Genomic DNA, 23,021 nt, shown 5'->3' with positions numbered 1-23,021 from the left:
ATAAGGTGCTTTTTGAATCGAGAAAACTTGCAAGAAGAAATTGAAGGTCTGGTGTTGTGGTGGCCCGCGGCATTGACCAACCATTTTTATCATGCAACACTAAAAGAAAATCTCAACAAAGAATAAAGTGACTGTCCATCATTACCCTATAGCCTTCATCCTGAGGTAGATATGACTAAGAGGTTAGCAAGGCCAAAGTGCTCCAGTCTTGAAGAATCAACTGAGCAGCGCATAGTTTGCTCACTGATGTAGACACATGCGCCCTTCTGCTTGTTTCCCCACACCGCCAGCCCTGCTCAGTCCCTCACAATGAGCGATCCACTAAAAGAGGTCAGTAATACTGCATCTCTAGGTACTAATGTAGAGGTTAACAGAGGCAGCAGGGCCTGATGCTATCAGGGGTCACAATCTCATCCCCTGTGCACACCTGTGCAGTGTAGCACAAGATGCACAAATTGGTGCTCCCATAGTGATTTCCACATGTACACCTGTAATCCCATTGCACTAACCTGGGAGAAAGTCCTCCAGGTATGACTGCACCACCTGTGATTACCAATAGGGTGAGGAACTCCTTTTACAGGCCCAATGGGAATTTCAGGCTGCTTGTTATGATGGCTTGGCTGTCCTGCTAGCGCCCATTATCAGATGTGCAATGTTGTCATTAACTGGTTATTCCTGTCAAGGTGACAGCTTTTTCAGTATGCTTGGTGTGTAACAAGTGGTTAAATGCAAGGGTTTGAAACAGAGCTGTGCAACTATTTTCAGTAATGTAACTAATAGAACATGGTCATTCGAACCCCCCCCTCTCTCTCTCTCTCTCTCTCTGTCTCTCTCTCTCTCTCTTTCTCTCTCTCTCTCTCTCTCTCTCTCTCTCTCTCTCTCTCTCTCTATATATATATATATATATATATATATATATATATATATACCACTGGACATACCCTGGCTCAGATATTTCCAATCTTTTTTCTTTTCCCTTGGATTAGGGGGGTTTTTCCTCAAACCGGAATTATTGACAAAGCAGGACATTAAAAGGGTGAAGGAAAACTATTGGAACCAAATATATGATTTAAAGCAAAATATAGGGACAGATAAAAATCAGGAGAGGATTCAGCCCCAGCAATTACATCCAAAGTTATATTTGGTTATTACTAACCTTGAACGACAAAGGTTCCTACTTGCCAGGTTATGCTTGAATTTAATACATTATCTGGTAGCATTTCCTATTTGCGGGACCTGGTTTAAGAACCTTCCTCCGTGTTGCTGTGATGGAAAAACACCTCAAAGCACTCTGCACTTTTTTACTCTTTTGCACTTTTTATGATATCCCAAGAAAAAGGTTTTTACGGCCCATTTTTATATCGAAAAGCATTAGAATTAGCCACCTTGCTTTTTTGCACTTACATAAATTGGGTGACGTAGAGACGATACAGGCTGTGTTAAACTATATATATGCTGCTTTTAGAATTAGAAATTTGCACTAATAGTGTCATTTTGTTAAACCACTGTTAAGAATTTTGTATTTATGTATTTATTGTGTGTCTTTTATGGTCTTTATGAACCGAATAAAGTATTAAAGAAAAAGAGAATTTGGGTAAAAAGCAGCAAGAAAGGATTGCTTTCTGTGGAATCTGCATAAAACAAATAATGAATTCAACTTTGCCAATAGTGTGATGATTGTGTCTACTTCAGAAGTAATATAGTCCCCCAGGCACTCCAATAGAAGCACTTTCTGAAAGGTGGAATGATACACCAATTAGGTAATAGTATGAGGTGCTTCTCTGGATGGAAACAATGCTCAAACCAAGTATATTTTAAATAATTTGTAACAATAAATCTTGCGGAAACCTGCAGTGTCAATCCAGGTCTACGAATGGAAGACATCAAAGATACACAATTGTTTGCTGTTTTTTTCAGAGCAGCTTGTTTATTGCTAATTACAAAGAAGTCTTGATACGTATGCAAAATAAAAGCAAGACCACATCAACACTCTTCTTACTTCTATGACTTTGTATATATGTAAACAGAACTTAGACGGGTCCCATGTCTTTTGGAAAGTTGTTTCTCTATAGGGAAATATACTGACTTTATCCCTAGTATTGAAAAATAATAAGGGTGGAGATATCTATAACATCAGAAAGATCATACTTGCACTCTGCATCAGCTCTAGAGGATGTACCATAGGCCTCATGATCCCTACCTCCCCACTCACAATACTACAACCACATGCCTCACAGTCTAGCCTGCAGTCCTTGCTATATTGCAAAGAGCCCTTAAACATTATAGTTTGACATGTCTGATCAAAAAAATTAAATAATTTATTTTAATAACTTTTACTTCAAATCTATTTTGTGTCACTGCCCTTTCCTCCTATTGTTATTCGGACTCACCTACTAGGCAACGGAAGTTGTGTGATTCCGAAATACCTGCTGTGGGCTTGGCAATAACATAAGAATCTAACAGACCCCAATTGCGTACCATTAGTTGGCTATATTTTTACTCTCATTGGCTTGCTTCTTACTCAGTGGCTTTCCTTTTCCCATCAAACGCATCTTGTGTGTGCTCCCACCTAGAGAATAGCCTATTTACCACCCCTTTAATTAGAGGACTTCTAACTTTCCACTGTGCATCTCTACAAAACTTTTTTTCCTTTTGATAAAGCACTTCAGGAGAGTGCATGTGTATTCCATCTCTGTCACTCATGTGCTTCCCCCAAATATCAGCATCCCAGCCACTGCACTTTGCTTGCATAGTGTGCTACTCTGTCTCTCTTGTGTACTTCTCCACACGCCCTACATGCTTCATGTCACTGCTGCTCTTGTGTGCATCTTCCACTGCTCCTGGTATTGCTCTCATACTTGTTTGCTTCTCTCCCTGCACCCATGCTGCTCTTGCTCCCTCAGGGGTTCTACTCATACCCCTGCTCTCCATATTCTTCTCAACATTGTGTGCTTCTTTCCCTATGCCCTTTGGTGCTCACTCCCTTGTGTGCTGCTTTTCACCTCTTATCCCCATCTGCTTCCCCCAGCTGCTCTTTCATTGATTCCACCACCCCTGAGGTAATTTTTTTATTTTGCACTTTTTTACTTTACAAAAATCTTAATTTTTAGGTCGAGCATAAGCTTTTGACCTTGTGTATACTTTTAGTATACTTCTTATGGCTTTATGCGATTTCATTTGTTGGTTGCAGTGACATTTAAAGATTCTTGCTCGCTAGGGGGTCAGTTCTACCTTTTTCTCCCTTTTTTTGTTTCAGAGCAGTGACCAGCTACTGTATTATTCCACTTTGTTTTTTTTTATCTGATGCTGTGATGGACTATTTTTGTTATTTCTTTAGTGCTCCCTTTTCACTGTGGGTGTTTTAGGCTGGTAGCTGCCTGCGTTTTCTTGCAGCATTCCATTGCTCCCACCTCCACCAATGTCATTGACATTTTTTTTTTGCCTTTATTCCAGTGCTGTTCTAGTTTACCCCTGGCTCCTAAAATAAGCTTATTTTTAACAAAGAAACACCAGTTGTTTAGTTCACTGCTCAGAAAAAAACACAATATGCCCTTTCTGATAGAATGCAGCTAAACCTAGAAGTAATGATGTGAAACTTGCTTAGCCTTGCATCTCGAGTCTCTCTCTCAAGGGCCCCTCCCTGCCAGAACGTATGACATTGCACACAGGGCATTGCTTATCTCCTTTATTGGGGTCAGTAGGATGATGCTCACAGTTGCGTGATTGGATCATGGTGCCTTTTATTTATATTTTTAAATTGAGGATTCTGCACAGCATCTCAAAAAGGCATTTTGAACTTTTCCTCTGTGCTGCAGCATCACTAAAAAGCACTGGAAAGCGAATAGGTCCCAAAGGCAAGATCTATTGACTTTGCCATTTCTTTGAATTTTTGTGAGTACCTTCATACAGTAAGAAGTGTGAGTGAGGGAGTAGTTTTGCTGCTGCAACCCTTCTTTTACAGGATGTTTAGTACCAATATTTGAATTTTTAAAAATCTTCCCGACGTGCATGAAAATTCTGAGTTTTTAAAAGGTTTTACCTTTTCTTTTTCATCACACACACACACTTCCTGTCTCCCTTGGTTGCTGGGAAATGCTTATGATTTAACCAATCTGACTACTAATGCTTGTGACTTTTGCTAGATTCAGTAACTGTTGTGTGCTCATGTTATCAATCACTGTTTATCGATTGTTGGGCACTAACCCTATCGGACCATCTCCAGCTCTACACTGAGAGCTTTCAAAACCACAATATGTAATAACCCTTGCCCAGTTAACTGCATTTAGCAAATGACTCTGAACGAGCAGTCTAGTACAATGCACATGCAACATCTGCTTTGCCCATGTGATCATTGAAGACCTCTAGGAGCAAAGGATCATCCCCTGAAGTGTGGCAAAATACAAAAGGCAGTGACAGAGAGTATTGATCAAATGTCTGCCTTCATCCTGCTTGCCTGGTAGTTCCCATTTATTTAGAATATTACAGGATGACCACAGAACACATTAGCCTTATAGACTGCTGCAGAGGGCTTTAAGGGTTGTTAAAGAACCTGAACTCAATTTACAGACCTACCCCGCAAGGCAGGGCCTATAACGAGGGAGAATGACTTTAACAACCGGCATAGCCAAAGGCTAAAAGGCTGTTACAACATTCTACCCACTGAGGGTACTACTGTTCTAAAATTAAAAGGTAGAAACAAAAAGATAAACATTGGAATGTTGGTGCAGAAGGCTTACACTAGCCATTTTTAGCCATGAGCAACTTCATTATCATCAGTGGAGCTCCCAACATTCTAATGTTTTAATAAAGCTTTATAGACTGCTGCTGAGGGCTATATCAGTTGTTAAAGGCCCAGAACTCAGGTTATAGGCCTGAGCTGCAGGAGAGAGTCTATAATGATGGAAAGGGTCTTTAATAATCTGTATAGCCCAAAGCTCAGGGCTATTAGAACATTCCACCCACTGATGGTAGAATGTTCTACATTTAAAAGGGATAACAGGATAAACAGAAAGACAAATATTGGAACATTGGAGCAGAAGGCCTATCCCTGCCATTATTGGCCATTGTTGTCAGTGGAGCTCCCACCATTCAAGTGTTCTACTAGACATTTATGTTGCCTTAAGTGTGTGTGGCAACCACCAAGAAATATTTTTCATAAAACAAACCATGTCCAAAAAATATATTGATGTTTTGGACAATAGAAATTGACATGTTAGGGAAACAAAGACAATAAAGTTGCAGAAATGTGACATACCTCATCAACAAATTGAACAACAATGGAGGTTTAAAGGGTGGAAAGATGGAGTTTAAGATTGTATGGAGGATAAGGATCAAATCCTTGAGTTGTAAGAAAGGACTCATGGATGGTAACTAAGGGAGATTATTGGTTGCAACGTGCACATTTGCAACCTAGTGACAAAACTAAAAATTAAGGACTTCATTCACAAGGCTCATTGCACAGAGGTGACACAGCAAGTGCCTTGCTGCGCCACCCTGCCTCACCAGGAAAGGGCAGAAATGTGCAGTATCTAAAAGATATGGTGCATATCTGTCCTCTTCCCCTGTGATGGTGCACAAACTGCTGCCATACACCAATGCTGGCACCCCTGCACCATGGTGCAAGGGTGCCTGCGTTGAGGGGAAGGGAGAACTTCCTGCACAAAAACAATCACAAGAGGTGTTTTCCTCTTTCTATGTTTTCTGCAGAATACAGCACACATAGAAATAGGAGAAAACGGGGAGAAATAAAGATATTTCTCCCCGTTGCATCACCCCTGAGGAGGCGTAATAATATGACGCATTCCCAGACTTGGAAATCTGGGAATGAATCAGATTCCATCAGATTCCATGGATGTTGCATGGGAACACCCACAGCAACACCAATGAAATACCCCTTTGATGTAGTGTTATGCGTGAAAGGGATCCACATTTATAAGGCTATGAAAAGCCACGCAAGGCGGCTTTGCCTGGCCTTGTAAATGTGGACTTGCACACTGCGCCACTGGACCATAAAAAAAAAAATTAAACTCCGGTGGCGCAGTGTGCCGGTAGGGCCTCATAAATGAGGCTCTCAAATTGAAGTTTGGAATCACATATCTAATCTGCCTTACCAAAAGAGTTTCCTCATGAAACCATACTCGAGTAGGGAAAAGTCATTTATTAATGTGAAAATGTCCAGAGCTGTCCATATCTTGGGGAGGTCAGAGTAGCTGCGCATATGGAGTCATGATTTGATGCCACGAATTATAATTAAAGTAACTGCAAACCACCACGTTAAAGAGTATATCACTGGACCATCTCATCTGTTGGATGCAATGCATTCTGGACAGTTACTTCCATTAAGGCACCCCCTGCTGTTGCTTCTAAAGTATAACGAAATGCCTCAAAACAACCAGTGTATTGGGAGTTCTCCAACAGGCAAAAGTCTCATCCCTGCAGTGGTAAATCTTTGTTCTAAATCCCTTTTATGTCTACAGATTCCAAGTTTGTTAGTCCTGTAAATGTGCATCCTAATGAGACGGAAAAGAAAGGCCTTTTAAAGATGGTACAGCATGCTTCCATTTCGATTCAAACTTGAAAGCACAGGGCAGAATACAAATTAATGGAAGGGACCATTGTGTATTTATCTCATCCATTTCACAATAGCAACTCTCACAAGGTCGAGGGAGCACAGAGTTGACCTCTTGATCTTCTGTACTGAACTGATTGTGACAGGGGCTCAGGTGCCAGAATATGACAGCTGATCCCAAGCCGAGGTTGCTAGGAGAGATCCGAAGGTGGACGGGGCGTCCCAGGGAACAGCGAACAGCCTCTGAAATTAGTAGGTCGAAATTTAGGGGCAAATTAGCCAGGTTAGCAAATTACCCAGGGTAGGTGAATGACAGAAGTTCTTATCCACTTTGTAACCTTTAAGACTTCGCCTCAATGCCTCGTCAGCCGTAATAAAGGCCAGATTACAAGAAAGTGGTGCATCGGTCCTGATGCACCACTTTTCTTGCGTGCCACCTAATGACACCATGGTTGCGCTGTATTTACAATTCGACGCACCATGGTGCACATTAGTACAATAGCATCAACATTTTTGATGCTTTGCTCCACTAGCGTCACAAAATGTGATGCTAGTGGAGCAAAGTGCAAGAAGGCCCATTGATGGCAATGGGTGCGTATTTTTAACGCCTGCTTTTAGCAGGCGTTAAAAATGACGCCAAAAATGGCACAATTAAATCTTGTAGATTTCATTGTCACATTTTTGGCGGCCTCCTAATGCCAGAACGCCCCCCTTGCATACATTATGCCTGCCGCAGGCATAATGTAGCACAAGGGGTCACAAAGTGGTGGAATGCATGCATTGTACCACTTTGTAAATATAGTGCGGTGATTTCTACCTCGTTGAGCCACAGTAGCTTAAATAAAATGACACAAATGTGGTGCAAGGGCGTGCTAGGGCCTTGTAAATCTGTCCCGAAGTGCTATGTAAATGCAATCTCAATATAATACTTCGATGTTTCTGCAGGTTTTGAGAGGGATGGAGAATTTAACACAGCTGAGCTCCATCATGACCGAGCCCGGGGTCGCTGCAATACCAATACTATACAATACAGAATCGATTACTGTAACTGTCTTTTAACTGGTCTCCCTAAGAATCATCTCACCTCCCCTTAAATGATCCCTACTCTCGCAACACGCTTCCAGAGCACCGGGCCATGATTGAAGCTTGTAGGGGGAATGTGATACCTTTTTTGTGGTGGGGCTCTAGGTATTGTCTTGCAGCAGAGCTTGTCTTGGGTCATCCACAAAGGAAGCACATGCATTCCCAAGACTTCTTGAAGCATGCCTGTAGGCTTGTAACTAAAAGCACTTGCAAAGACCTGCCCTTGACTCTGGTGACCACTCTGGGCCTAATTAACAAAACAATGAGGCTAAAGGTCAGAAATCTGCTCCTGTACGCTTAGGGCCAGATGTAGCAAGCAGTTTTGCCCATTCTGTGTCTATGGGAAAATGTGTTCGTACATATGGCCCTTAGTACTATGTTTGTAGCAAATCTCCGACTCTACCATGAGTACTGCTATGCATAAAATTGAACAAACAAAATGTCTAACTTGTTGAAAATTCCCACATTAGTGCATTTCATTTTTATTTATTTTTTCCCACAGGGAAAATATTTCTCAGATCCTGAACACGATCTAAACATTCTTGTGCAATCCCTGGTGCTATCCAGAATTGATTACTGTAACTCTCTCTTAACTGGTCTCCCCAAGACTCATCTTGCCCCCCTCCCCTTAAATCATTCCTACCCTCTGATGCATGTTTTGTCTATGGAACAACCATACATCACCAATACTGACCACACGACAGTGGCTGCCCATTGAAGACAGGGCCATATACAAGGCAGCCTGCATCACTCACAGAGCCCTACACACTATCCGGGGGCACTCGACCATCACGGAACGCCAAAGCACTGCTGCTAAAGCCCCCCACATTTAAAAAAGGGACACCTGATGGCAACATCTTTCTCATGAAGCACAACCAGATTAGGCAACTCCTAATCTCTGAATTTACGCAACACTACTTCGATCACTGCCTTTAAATCTAAACTGAAAGACCTTCTCTTTCAAAGACATTTGAGATAATCCCCCCTCCCCATTTTCAATCAATATTATTAACTCTAAAAATGATGGTTCTACCTGTTGCGCTAAGTCTAGGACTGCTGTTGATAATACTTTATTATTGTTCCCTTGCTTGTTGCCTAATGTAACTCTGTGTCCCATGTAATGATAATCATGCACCTTATGTAATGTTCTTTTTCTATTGTAAAGCACTTTGGGTAATGCCTGTGCAATGTCAACATGCATGCATAAATAAATATATACCTGAATAAATAAATGAAGATAGGGGTGTTTTCTTCCCATTCCTGCCCTGGAAACTTTGACAGCAGAACATCCGGGCACCAGGGTGCAAACTACAATTACAGCTTATGTGGGTAACCGAGAAAATGAGGGTGGAGTTTTGCAGGTGTAAGGAAGGTGTTTTGTAGGTTTTCAACTATTTTTGTAGGTAGTGGCTCCCCGGCATGCCCACAGACCCACCCCTCACTCACATTTGAGATAGTAAATACATTTATTTGTGCACCAGAATTCACCTTAGGTGCGCAAACAATATTTTGAACCGGATCAGGCGAAACAGATAAACAAAATAACTGTGGTGATGGTAAGTGACCACAGTAGCAGCCCAGATCCTCAGCATTGTTCTTTCTAAGTACCATTCGTGCTGTGAAATTGTGTTATTTCCCCTCCCCCCATTTATGCATTATTCTAAGTGACACCTATCGACTTCCTAAGGGCTTCTGTTTCGAATGCACTGTGCTGAGTCACAAATCCATTGCTCAGCTTATGTTTCACTGCAGGCACGTGCTGTTGTCTTGCTGATTCCATTGTTACACGTACACTGATCTGCCTAGGGACCATGAAAGGCCACAGGTCATCAGGGCATTGGGTTTTGGGACTGGCATGTTGCTGCACGGTGGATGATGAATGCTTCCTCCAAACCAAGAACCATATCGTGCTCAGCACCTTGTTTGCATCTCCAGACATATTCCCTGGGTAGAGAGTGTTTGCTTTGCTCTGTAATTGCGGGTTTGATATTTTGCTGTCATGTTCAGAAAAACAACCCCGTGATGATGACTTGAGAATAACACGCAATGCCAAAGCCTACCAGTCTTACCAAATTTAAGTGCATATGTTTTTTTATTAGGTTGTGGTGACTGTATGCTATCCGTGATATCTTTCTATGCTTAGTTGCATGAAAACATGTACAGAAGACACATGTGCAGTCACCCATATAAACAGAGTATATACATGCAATCACACAACAACACACCAATGGATGAATGGGTGGTTGCCTGCTTGTGCATGGGTTGATGGATACATGGGTGCAACTGTATGCATGGATCTATGGGTGGATGAATGCTGTTGGCGGATAGATGATGGATGGAGATGGCTGTAAAGATGGATGGATAGCTGTTGGTGTCTTAGAGGAATGAATGACTGCACAACTGTGTGCGGATGAAGGAATACGGGTGTGTGGATGAATAGGTGAATGCACAGTAGAGGTTGTTGAGCGCATGGAGGGCCAGTGGTGCAATGCAAAATGATGGCCTCCCCTGCAGAGTGTGAAAAGGGGGCCCTGAGTCTTCCATATCTCACAGATGTTCATTAGCATTGGACTGAATGGGACCCCCCCCCCACCTTAAATGGTTGAGAGGCCATTAAAGAGTAAGCCCCCTCCCTACTGGGGCCTGTGTTATGCCCTAGCACAGCACAGAGGTGTAGCTGTAGCTGCATGAGTGCCTGGATGTGAATGAATGCATGCCTGTGGTTTCAGCAGCTTTCTTTTCAATGCTCCGGGTATCATATGCTGAAAATTGGGTTTTGTTCGACTGTTCAGCGAGGACGGGTATAGTGAGCAAGAGAGATTCAATCACGGAGTAAATCAGGAATGTGCTCTTGCCCCTGTTTACAAATGTAAGATGTGCCACATGGCATGGTACCACAGTTCCACTGAAACTGGGTTAAGAGCACATTCCTGCAGTGTCTTAAGCATATGGGAGCGTATTATTGGGTGATACTCGGGTATACAATACTCTTTGAATAATGTCCAGAAATATTACATGAACGGTCACCTTGATGCCAGCCTATGGATGATGGTGCTTTCAGGAGGTGTGCCCCCTGAATACCGGAGACAGAATATCCTACTATGGGAAATATCGAGGACAAAATGTTGCAACCGAAATACGAGAAGGTAAATATAGAGTTCAATACCCAGCTCAACATATATATACCTTGACTATATATATAGATCTTCCAGGTGCGTAGACGTGGAGTTAGAAATAGTAAACCCGTATGCCTCTATATGCACTTATCTTTCACTATTTTGGTCGTCGATATTTTGTCCACAATTATTTTATATCACAATATGTCTGTGTTCGACATTCAGTAGTACAGTAGTTTGAGTCCTGCTATGCAGGCCCTAATCCAGGCTTCCTCTTGCAGGAAGTCTAAGATATAGGCGGAAAGTGGGAGGTATCTTACTTATTAAGCCGTATATAACACAGGACTAACCCTTATTCCCGACCTGGAACCAGGATAAACCAACCAAGAGGACTGCACACAAACAAACGTATTCAAGATCCTCTCTGTTGGAAAAACAGGTCCTGCAATCATAAGTCCTAGTAAACCCATATTAGACAACCCAATGGACAACAGTGTAGAACGCGCAGTGCTCAAAAAGTGACTTTCTGGCTTCTACAAGAGCTACACAAGAAGATGCTGAGTTGTCAAACACTAAACTAGGAAGGAAGGCCATCATGGCATTCTAAGTCTCCATTTAGGTCAATCAATAAAGCTTTTTTCACTTAATACATTACATTTGCTTGTTATCTTTCACTATTGTCAGCGTTAATTCTAAACAGATTGTGTATCTATTTTCCTATCGATTCAGACTCCTTAGTGTAATTGTTACACCAATCTGTCTCTTTTCATTATCCATAGGAACTAAACTTATTTATTATAATTTGAGGTAATTACAGCAAAAAGTGAGAAAACATTTAAATGAGTAAATCATTCAATTTATATCCCATAACTATGCCAAAGATTGTAGGGTGTTGGATGCAAAATAAGACACAGTGAATGTTACTCTATTTTAATCTAAGTTATTTTTTTGAATTTGTTTATACAGAAAACATTCGTACTATGTAAACACTATGGGCCTGATTTAGAACTTGGCAGATGGGTTACTCCATAACAATAGTGATGGATGTCCCATTCGCCGAATTATAAATCACATTATATCAAATGGGATTTAGATTTCAGAGGGTGGGATATCTGTCACCATTGTGACGGAGTAACCCACCCATCAAGTTCTAAATCAGGTTCTAGGTTTCCAATAAGTGTGCGTTACAGTCATACTAAGCATTTATAGAACTTTGAGGACAATGAACTAATTGACTGTCACAATGGTTTTACAGTCTCTACTAGGACCACAAATTATTTGTGGATTCTGGTTTTGTATTACCCCTTTTGCATTAAAGGCAAAATACCTGATAAAGCAAGCATAAAGCTTCTATGCAAGAAGCAAACAAACTATAATTTGCTTCTCACTTCTTCATACCAACCAGTTCCCCAAAAGGAACTCATCGGACTTGTTAGGGTGATCTCTAAACATGTGGGAATTGTGCCCCCTACATTTTCTCTCATGTGTAAATCTAACCACCTACATTCAGGAACAAATCATCCAAATAAGATGTAATAAAGAACAAAAAGCTTGTCACATGCCTGTATCATCAGTTGATCCTCATACTCGACCCTCTTCCCACTCATTTGACCATCGACCACAAAGCAGCAGACTTCCCAAGTTCTCTTTAAATATGGTTCCTCGTCTTGCTATTAGCCATAATGTTGTGGGAAAGGATTTTGAACCTGTTCATGTGGAGAATTAGTGTGTTATTTACGACTTACCTCACCTCCACTCCCCTTACCTTATTTTATTTAAGAGAGTGCACTTTACCACGAAGGAGCATTACTATCTTACCTCATGACGACAGCAGCTGATTGAGCTGGATTACCTAGAGTGATGAAAAGCACCATCTCCTCTGAAGTTGCCCAAGGTTGTCTTTAAAAAGCTGATTGTTTGTATGTATGTGTGTATGTATGTATGTATTTATATAGAGCAATAATAGCCCAGAGACATCAGATTGCTGTAGATCAGACGCAAAATATACAGTAAACGGCTTACTCACTGGTTACTGGGTTCTGAGGTTTCAAGTGGTCTTTCCTGCATTTTGATGTAGTGCTCTTTGAAGATCTCTGCCATCATCTCTTTCCCAAATTGGAGCCCTGTTCGGGCAGGTATGATGAATAGAGAGAGGTTGCTCCAGATCGTGGGTGCACAAATGGAGAAAGCATAGTGTCTTTTTAATTTTGTATACTTCTTGCTCTCCAAGCGGATGGTGTTTTGGATGTAGATGTGTTGAAGGCCAATGGACATGGTGAGCTTTCAGCCAACTAGGTGAGGGCGTTGTTCATGGTAGCTTTTCAAGATGGTGCAGCTGGGTCTGAAGATGGTGCAAGTGACCTTAAGATGGGAAAATTCATTTGACACTGTGCAACAAGAGGAAAACTTATGTTCCCAGGTCTGCTTAGAACTGTTGGCGCCACCACTACCTGGATGCTATGAATAGCCTATGTCTGCCCCTGAAGGTAGATCTCTGTGTGTGCCCATTCATCTTGTGGGGTTCTGGCCTGGGCAGTATGCCACTGGAGGCCCAACAAACCTGTAAATGCCAAGTGCATGGTAAGGTCCTAATTTGGACTGCTACCTATTTGGGGACCTCGGGCCACCCACTCACATTTGCTAAACGCCCACAGGTCCTCAGCATTCCTGGTCTGCTGCCAGGACATCTGGCCCTACTGCTTGCCTGATATGACATATTATTTAGATCATCCCTTTGCTAATGTTAATTTTGATGTCTCTGCTACCATGCAAAATACCAGTTGGTTCTGTAATCAATTATGATGGAGGGTTACAAAACTTGGCAGGGTAATGGCATGTTGCTCATTTTCGTGCAGCTAAGAAGGATCGAGGCTGCCATATCACTGCACTATTTTAGCAGTATTGGAGCCACATAGTTAAGAGGATGCAACAAAACTTTACTGCTTTGAGGGGCACTGCAACACAACTTTTGGCATAATTTTATTTTTTTTAGTCACCAGCAGTGGTGAATACAAAGTACGACACATGCCCTAACTACAGTACAAAAACACAAAATCCTTAGAAAGTGGAGAGGAGAACTGCAGGGTTCCACTGCTGGGGCCTTTGCCCTACCAAAGTAGGAGCGGCGTCTTCCGATTAATCAAGGCACTCTTCATGCATACAGAGGAGGTGGCACTCAGTTGGCATGCTTTATTCAAATGATGGCACAACCAACGTAAAACAATAAACATGAAAAACAGACTTTAACTTGTAAAATTCCATAATAGTTTTCTAACAATCTTTTAAAAGTTGCTAAATCATATTTCAAAGGAAGAATAAAATGTATTGACTATTTATAACACCCAAGTAGGCAAAGAACGAATAATATAAAGCAATCCATACATTACAAAATGATAGTAAGCCAAAGTGGGTGATTTTCATGTTAGCTAGCTGATAATAAAGTAGATTACCTGACATGATGTCTTAATAATGTATTGTCATGGTCGAAAATGTTTACTTCACCATTCTATAGCTAAAGGTAATATAATATAGATTAAAACCGTTAAAGGAACAAGTCTTAAGAACTGACTTTTCATTTGGTGAGGTTATCAATAATAATGCATCATTGTTTCATAAGGGTGCTCACATTTCTTCTTCCATATGTAATCCCAACAGATCTAAACAGTTCATCTCCTTCATGTATTTACTTTCCACTTGGTGTAGTGCTAATGTTCTATTGCCACCTCTAATATTCTTAGGACCACAATCTATTACAAATAAATGTAATAGCCGTTCATTCCCACTATATTCCTTCTAAAAACATATAGAAGCAGAATAGTATGCATCTGTATTGCATTTTAGCCTTCAGATGATGAAGAATTCTTATTTATGCTTATTTGTACCTTTGAGATAATTCCTAAAGCATGGACAGCACAAAATATATACCATAAAATCTGTTTTACAAGTGAGGCTCTTACATATCCTCCGTGGAGCTAGGAAGGAAGTGGATACGTATGAGTTCCTGCTTATCCTTAGAATCCTTGCATTTGTTACATCTTTTGAATTTTATTGGAGATCATACTGTCAATGATTAGATTAGATTTCAGAATATTCCAATGTTTTTCACAATCTTACATGTTTTAGTGTGTTCTGTACTATATGTTGTAACAAATCTGATTTGTCAGTATTATGTCAAAATCCCATGATGACTAACAATTATTTCTCTTTTTCAAGCTTGTCTTTTTGACTTCTCTATGAGGGACATTCTCTTTGTATCTAATAGATCCGAAGAATTGTCTTTTTTTTCAAGTAGTGGGACAGATCTGTATTGATGTTTCCCTACAACTTGAATAGCTTTCCATTTGGTATGCTTGGTTTCATTGGAATGGGATGCAAACTAGTCACATGTAATAGGCGGTTACTTGCTGTCAATTTTCTCTACAATAAGGAACGTCTCACTCCTGCTTGGATAGATACTCTCACTTTGCAAAACTCAATGTCTAATCTATTTAAATGACTTGTAAATGTCAAATGTAACTCATTGTCATTTAATACACGTATACATTTCTGTGCCTTTTCAGTACTGCCCTGCCACATGACAAAAAGGTCACCTATATAGCCTCTGTGCTCTTGCATCTGGAAGAAGGTAACATCCTCCTCTGTGCTCCAGGACTCCACACTGACCATTATATATGCCTCAGAAGGTGTCATTCAGGGCCGGAAGAAATATAAGTCACATCACCCCCTTCCTGCTGGAACTCCACTGACTGCCCTTGCCGAAATGCACCATCATCAAAATCAACTCCATCATGACTAGCAGCACGGTTTACTTTGTGGATGAGCTCACCGTATCTAGTTCCTCCCAGCACAAGCACAACCAGGGCAGGAGGCCTTTTCCAACTATGCACGCGGGATCTAGAACAACATCCCCATATCAATTAGGACCGCCATAACAAACTCCCATTTAGGAAATAGTTGAAGCCTCACCTCTTAAGAGAACACGACATCATGATGCAGTAACAATCCATTGCATGAGTGGCTAGCAGACAATCTTACAACATGTCCTTTCAGTGGGGATTACATAAATACATTTTACACACACTATCTAGTCACAGGGAGATTAAGGGCCTGATTTGGAGTTTGCAGACTCTAAATCAGATCCTTAGTGATTTACATAGAATCACGTGATGTTCAATCAAGCGCTGAAGCCAGGATTCAAACCTGGGTCCCTCGATTCCAGAGGCAGCAGCTCTAGCCACTAGGCCACGATTCCTTCCCATGTACATGTATGGCTTACCACAATATTACATTTTTAGTGTGTTTTACTACGGGACAGGACCAGACTACATTCTCCTCCCACGAGCACCTACACACACTTTTAATAGTTTTCTTACCCTTCACTCTAACACCTTTCTCTGTATGGAGCTAGCATCCCTATGTTTTCAGCCTCTCTCTCTCTGTTTAGTTCCCCTGTCCATCACTAGAAACAAAGCTTCCGTAATATGACACAGATATTGTACTGCAGGCTGAATTTGCCACAGTTTTATGATTTACGAGCCTGTGTTGCTATGGGAACCCAAATATTGAATTCAGAGAGTTTTGCAGATTTTCTATATCCAGTGTGTTATTTTTGTGTACCCGAGGCCAGCGTTTATTTTCTTTCTATGAACGCAAAGAGGCATTTTAAAAAAAAATAATGCAGTCCCTCCTTTGGGAAGCTATCTATGAGCTTGTGTGAGGTGGGTATGGTCCTGAGCAGATGTGAAGTGCGTTCGCGCTTGTGTTATAAACAGGAGATAATTGATGCTTGAGTAAAAGCCACAACTCACCAGTGGAACAGAAAATCACCAAGAATTATACATTTTTTTTCTCACTATCCTCAGACTCAAAAGCAGTTGTTCATGTGTTTTTAGGTCGAGTGCACTAGCGCTCTGGCCTGTTGTAATCTATCTGTGGGCTTTTAACCACGCCCACCACACGCCCATCACTATCACTCGTTCATGGGCTTGCTTCTCAAAAATCCTTTATCATTAGTAAATGCTTTACATTTGTCATTTCTTGGGACAGTTTTGTTACCGCCATGGCCCTCAACACTGTTGCGTGGATAATTGCTTGTTTGGCAATACGTTTGACTGCGAGTGAACTTCTTTTTCCTTTTGTGTCTCCTTTGCGCTCATGCTCATGGTGGCAGGAGCGCTTTGATTTGGCTTGCTTATGTCAACTGTTTTACTTTTCATTTTCAATTTATGCGGCAAGAAAAGTCTAGTTAGGAATTTACAACACTAGTAGTTCGAACTGAAGCAAACACGAGGACCATTGCAGTGCAAATGCTTGTTTAAGCACTTTTGCCGATTTGTGTCAGTTACGACTTGGCCTTTATATGAAAGTAATCCATGTCAATCTCACTTTTTACAAGCCATCTGTTGCAAAAGAGGAGGGTGATCTCACACATGCTCAAAATAATCCTCACAGGCCAGTGAATAGTACAAATGCCACATAACTTTTATTTCCCTTACCCAGTAGTAAACATCAAGTCCGAAATAACAATGCATGCATAACTGACAAACTCCCCTCTTTATATACAATTGCCTGTTATTTGAATCCTCACAACTCCTTGAGCTTACCCCACCCATTGAACCTCACATATTCAAAACCACAAAAAAGACACAAGCTCGTATAACTTATACAGCACTCGTGTCTCGTGTGAAGAAGAGCGGCCTGATTTGAAAATCACACATCACACAGAATAAGCACGAGCATGCCAACATATCATGCTGATGCACTGCATATAACTCATCTTCACTCTTGATGTTATTATTTTATTATTTTTTTATTTTAGGTCAACACATAATCTCGGAATTTCAAAGGAGGTTTGTGTGTCATCACACTTCTAGGTGCATCCATAACATCCACTCCTCGATTGGACTGCAATACAAATTCTAGTCATGCCTGTGTTTTTCACACAATCAGCTTCAGCCACATCAAAAGAACACATTATCCATTTGTTCCCCAGCATCAGGAACCTTCTTTTTAAACAAGGACAGGTCTGAGGTTCCAAACATTTCCTCCTCCACTCGCACAGCATTTTTTAAAAGTTCAGTGTCCTGTGTAGGATCTGATCTACATGTAAAACCCGTACCACTTGTCCTTCCTTTTTTGTGACGCACCACATCATTAACATTCACCCTCTGTTTGTTACCAGCACCTTTTCTTTTACACAAGGTGTCCCTCATTTTCAATGTATACTCCTCTACGTCGTATTGCCTTAAAGTCCACATCCGCCACACCATCCATATTTTTCTTCTGATTTCTCAAGCACCAAGGAACTAGTTTAGTACTAGGTTTCCATCCCCTTAATAGCTCAAACAGGCTCACTGAAATCACTGAGTTGGGCGAGGTCCTGTATGCCAACAACATTGACTGTAAAGCCTTCCTCTAGTTCAAGCCACCTTTTACTGATAGCTGAATCGCTTCCTTGACTATGTGATTAAACCTTTCCACCTTGGCCTTCGGATGGAATAGAGCAATGTGTTTATGTGACACTCTAAACTTCTCCAGATACTTTTCCAGATATTCACTAACACATTTTGGCCCAATGTCAGTAACTACCCCCTGAGTGACACCTTCCCTGCAGAATACCTCATCCAAAAACTCCACACTCTGAGAGGTGACTTCTTCAACCATTTTAATCTCAGGCCATTTTGAAAAATAGTCCACCATGACCATACCAAATGCTTCCTGTCTGGGTAAAACTGTAAATGGGCCAATAACATCCAAGCCTAATTTCTGCCATGGTGCCACCAGCAATTCAACCGGCTGAGGATCAGGACTCAATGCCCTTGCGATTTTGTCGCTCTCCGCACAATTTTCACACATCCTCACATGATGTTCCACTAATGAATCTATCCCTGGCCACCAAAAATTCTCCCTCACTCATCTCCTACTGCTTGACATGCCTAGATGTCCTTCATGAGTAATATCCACAATTACCTTCTTTAAATTAAAATGAGGTACAAACTTGTCACCTCTCACAATGATGCTATTCTCTTCTGCCAACTCCTCAAGCTCTTTAACAAAAAACAACAGCTCTCCTGGAACTTTCCTTTGCTATGGCGAACCACTTCTGATACATTGTATTACCCTGGTCAATTCAACACCTATCTCCATCTCTTTTTTCCACTTTCCTTCCTGAATAATAAGATGCTCCAGACTTAACAAGTTGACATCCTGTAACACGAATGCCACTTCACACTCTTCTTCTTTCGTTTCTAATTTATCCTTACCAGATAAAGGAAGCCTAGACACGCAATCAGCATGGACATTACTCTTCCCCGGAACATATTCTAAGCGGCATTGAAAACTCTGTAATTTGGAAGCCAGTTTTAGCAAATCTTGCTGACATAGTACATCCTTCACCAGGCGCCATGATACGTACTAACAGTTTGTGATCCATCTTTATGATACATTTTGTCCCCTACAGAAAAGTCCTAAGGTGCTCCGCTCCCTACACATATGCCAGCAGCTCCCCATCTATGACTGAGTAATTTTTTCAGCATCCTGCAACGCATGTGACGCATAAGCCATGACCCATTTCTTGCCTTGCTCTTGTTGCAGGAATACTCCACCCAGTCTGCAATGGCTAGCGTCAACCATCACAACCACTCAGTCAGGGTGCTTCTACAATCATTAACTTAAGGTCATTGAATGCAGAGGTCATATCTGCAGTCCATTCAAACTTAGAATTTTTTTTCATGACATCTAAAAGGGTCTACCCTGGACACATAGTTAGGGATGAATTTTGCATAAAACTCTGTCAACCTGAGGAACATCACAAGCTGTTGCTTGCAATTGGGAGTAGGTGCATTGGAAATATTCTCAACATGGTTGCTCTTGGGTTTGATGAAAGCACCACTAATGTGATGCCCCAGATACTCTACTTCCTGTTTCTTGAATATACATTTCTCTGAGCGAAATGGAAGTCCTGCTAATACTTTCCTCAAATCGTTGTCATGATCCTCCTCATTCTTGCCAAAAACTAGAATATCATCCTGTAAGGCTACTGCCCCTTGTATTCCTTCCAAGTTCTCTTTTGTCAGCTTTTTAAAAACTAAGGTTGTGCTGGCTAATTCAAAATGCATCCTATGGAATCTGAATAGATTTCTGGAGTAATAAAGCAGTCAAATTGTTAGACTCATCATCAAGTTTAAGTTGATGATACGCAGTAGCCCAATCTATGCATGCATACACCTGTGCCCCTGCTATTGTGATCACTATTTCATGCAAATTAGGATGAGGGTGAGCATCCACCCAGATAGCACATTTAAGGCTGCACATATCCACACGGAGTCTCAATTCGGCCAGAAGCCCGAACAGAAATAACCTCTGGAGAAACCTATGGTGAAGACTCCACAGGTTCAATGATATCTTTCGTGCACACATCCTTACATATCTTTGAGTTTATCTCTGTAAGTGAGTGGTACTTTCCTTACTTTGTGTTGTATGGGAAAGGCATTATCTCATAATTTCATGCACTGTTTGAATCCCCGGTATTCCCCCAGTTTGTCATTAAAAACATCAGGAAATTGCAGTTTTAATCCTTGAATGTACTTGTCCAATCGTGCACCTACCACCTTCCCACTGGCCTATGGTGAATTTCTAATAATGTACACAGGAGGATCAGCCCTAGGATCCAGTTGTATATCCATCTCCTCCTGATGGGGCCAACCCAACAAGGACTGTCCAGTCCTAACCACATACAATTTTACCAAATATGTCATCCTGAGAAACCTAAATCAGCCCAAAAATAGCATACAAAGTCTATTTTATGACCAGTATGTCCTCCTGGTGCCAACTCTGGTGCTATTAGTTTTTTTTTAGACCATTTCTCCTTAACAATGGCGTGTGACAAAGTAGTGTACCATGAACATGAATCAACCAATATTGGTTTCTTCACACCATCAATAGTAATTTTATATGCTGGAAATGTTGTTATGGTCTTACCATCACTTATGGTCAATATAGTATTAGGGCCCTGATTGAAACTATTGTATTCAGATTCCTCATTATTCCAGCAATGCACTAAATTTACTTTCTTGAACGTTGATCAGAACACTCTACTAAAATGTCCTTTCTTATTACACTTTGAGCAAAATTTTCCCACAGCAGGAAAAAACTTCACATTACCCAAATGTGATCCACGTCTGCACATATAACATAGTGCAGCACCCTTCTTTCCATCAGTTATTTGCCACATAGGTTTCAACTCATTTTTTGTCCCACGTTTTTCTTGGCCTTATCTCCACAATTTTTGTGACGTGACATGAATGCCCTTTTCAGCATTCCCTCACGTCTCCTGCACAAACTTCTCTGAATGTTTATTGGCTTTAGTGGTTTCTATAGCAGCATTAAGTGATAGGTCAGATGGAGTCCATAGTTTCTTTTGTATTTTCCTGTTTTTAGTTCTCATAACAATTTTGTCTCTCAAAACTTGCTCATACGTAATATGCACAAAGTCACATGTCACAGCCAATGACCTGAGTACATACACAGAGGGCCAGATGTACGAAAATGCAATTTTGCATTTCTTAAATAGCAACTTCACAGAAATCACCATTTAAGAAATGCAAAAGGCTGCATACACAGATACCGATTTCCTTATAGTGATTCCTACTTTGTAGGAATCACTATTAGGAAATTGGTATTAAGAAATCCCATTGCATTTTAAGCAATGGGCTGGTTTTGCATTTCCTAAATAGCAATCTCTTATTAAGAAATCACTATTTAGGAAATTCAAAACCAGGGATGGCAATGGGAAAAAGGCCCCCCTTGGCGCACCCCAAAAATAGGGGTGCACCTGTAGAGCACACTAATGCCTAAGGGGCAGGTGTGTGCTCAATTGCACCAGGTTACCATGGACTTCAAGTTGGTGGTAATTGCTTCTCTAAAATGCCCAAATCGCATTTTGGAAATGCATGGTATATCAGAATTTCCTATTCTGGGAACCACAAATTGCGATTTCTACAAGGTAGAAATCATAATTTGCGATTTCTTAAAGGGCTTTGTACATAAGAAAAGCCCAGTTTGCATTTCTTAATGGCCCGAAATCCTGATTCAGACCGTTAAGAAATGCAAATAGGCTTCGTACATCTGGCCCATAATCCTCTATAGATTAATCTCCGTGTTGTCTCTTAGAGTAAAATGTAAACCTCTCCATTACTATCTTAGTTTTCCTTCCATAGTGTATACTTAGTTGTTTAGAAGCATATTGATATACATTGATGTTTCCAGGATCGATCAGGGCTGGTACATTTTTTTACTCTTTCAATCCTATATCTCGTAAACAGTGCTTCAACAATGCCAATTGTCTCTCTGGCTCACAATCTTTTCCTTCCAAAACCTCCACATATGCCAGGAAAGCTGCCTCTAATATCTCCCAATCCATGGGTGGTTCACCAGGCACCGTGAAATACGAGGGATGAGGCCATTTCCCTCTTAAAAGTTACTCCAGTACCCTAATACTTATACAGAACAGATAGACAACAGACTTCTTCCTCCTTCTTCCAGTTTATTTTTCTCTTCACCCAGGCTAATATTTACTGTCACTTCTCCATCTTTCTACCTGCCCACTATCACGTGCTCCTTCACTGATCTCTGCATCAGTTCCCCTTTCCTTTCCAGATGTGGTGTTGCTGTTTTATCCACAGTCAGTGTGCACTTATGAAACTGGAGGCAGAGAATGGTGTGAGCTGCTTCGCATAAGGATCTGCATCTTGAGATGTGATGTGTTAGGTTGTTAATGTCACTTTAAGCAGTGTATGTAAGGTTTGGCATAATCTACACACAAAGCCACTGCCAGAAACATGCTTACTGGGCAAACACTGATTTCCATCTATTTTATTCCCATCCCATAGCAAATCCGATGGATATTGATGACCAAATCTGTGCCACATGGACAGTAGCTCAAAGCAGGGTTATCAGTGATGCCCACAGTGAAAGTGTTGTTCACAGTGTCAAGACGTCAACAGGCACCGCTCTTCTGCACACATACTTGTTGGACTACTCACTCATCATGAACCCTAGAGCTGTGTTTGGTACGTTAAACGTTTAAATGTAGATAAAGAATATTGGGAAGTGTAATGTTCCCAATACCATCGGTGTACCCTCACCACCCTGTGTACCCTGGGGATGTCTAAAGGACACAACAGTAAACAAACTCACTGTGTTGTTGGACCACACAATGTCACTATTGGTGGCCTCTTGTTACCATAGGAGGCATT

At 41.1% G+C, this 23,021-nt stretch overlaps 1 protein-coding gene across 1 annotated transcript in view; it reads right to left on the bottom strand.

Annotated features, from left to right (window-relative positions):
- CPNE4 (copine 4) overlaps positions 1-23,021 on the bottom strand; it is a 1,215,102-nt gene that overhangs the window by 834,737 nt on the left and 357,344 nt on the right. The gene's annotated exons all lie outside the window — the stretch shown is intronic.

The sequence above is a fragment of the Pleurodeles waltl genome, chromosome 10, assembly GCF_031143425.1.
Source record: "Pleurodeles waltl isolate 20211129_DDA chromosome 10, aPleWal1.hap1.20221129, whole genome shotgun sequence".
Lineage (NCBI taxonomy): Eukaryota > Metazoa > Chordata > Amphibia > Caudata > Salamandridae > Pleurodeles > Pleurodeles waltl.
The sequence above is the reverse complement of the archived record's forward strand: the minus strand, read 5'-3'. Positions and strand labels throughout refer to the sequence as shown.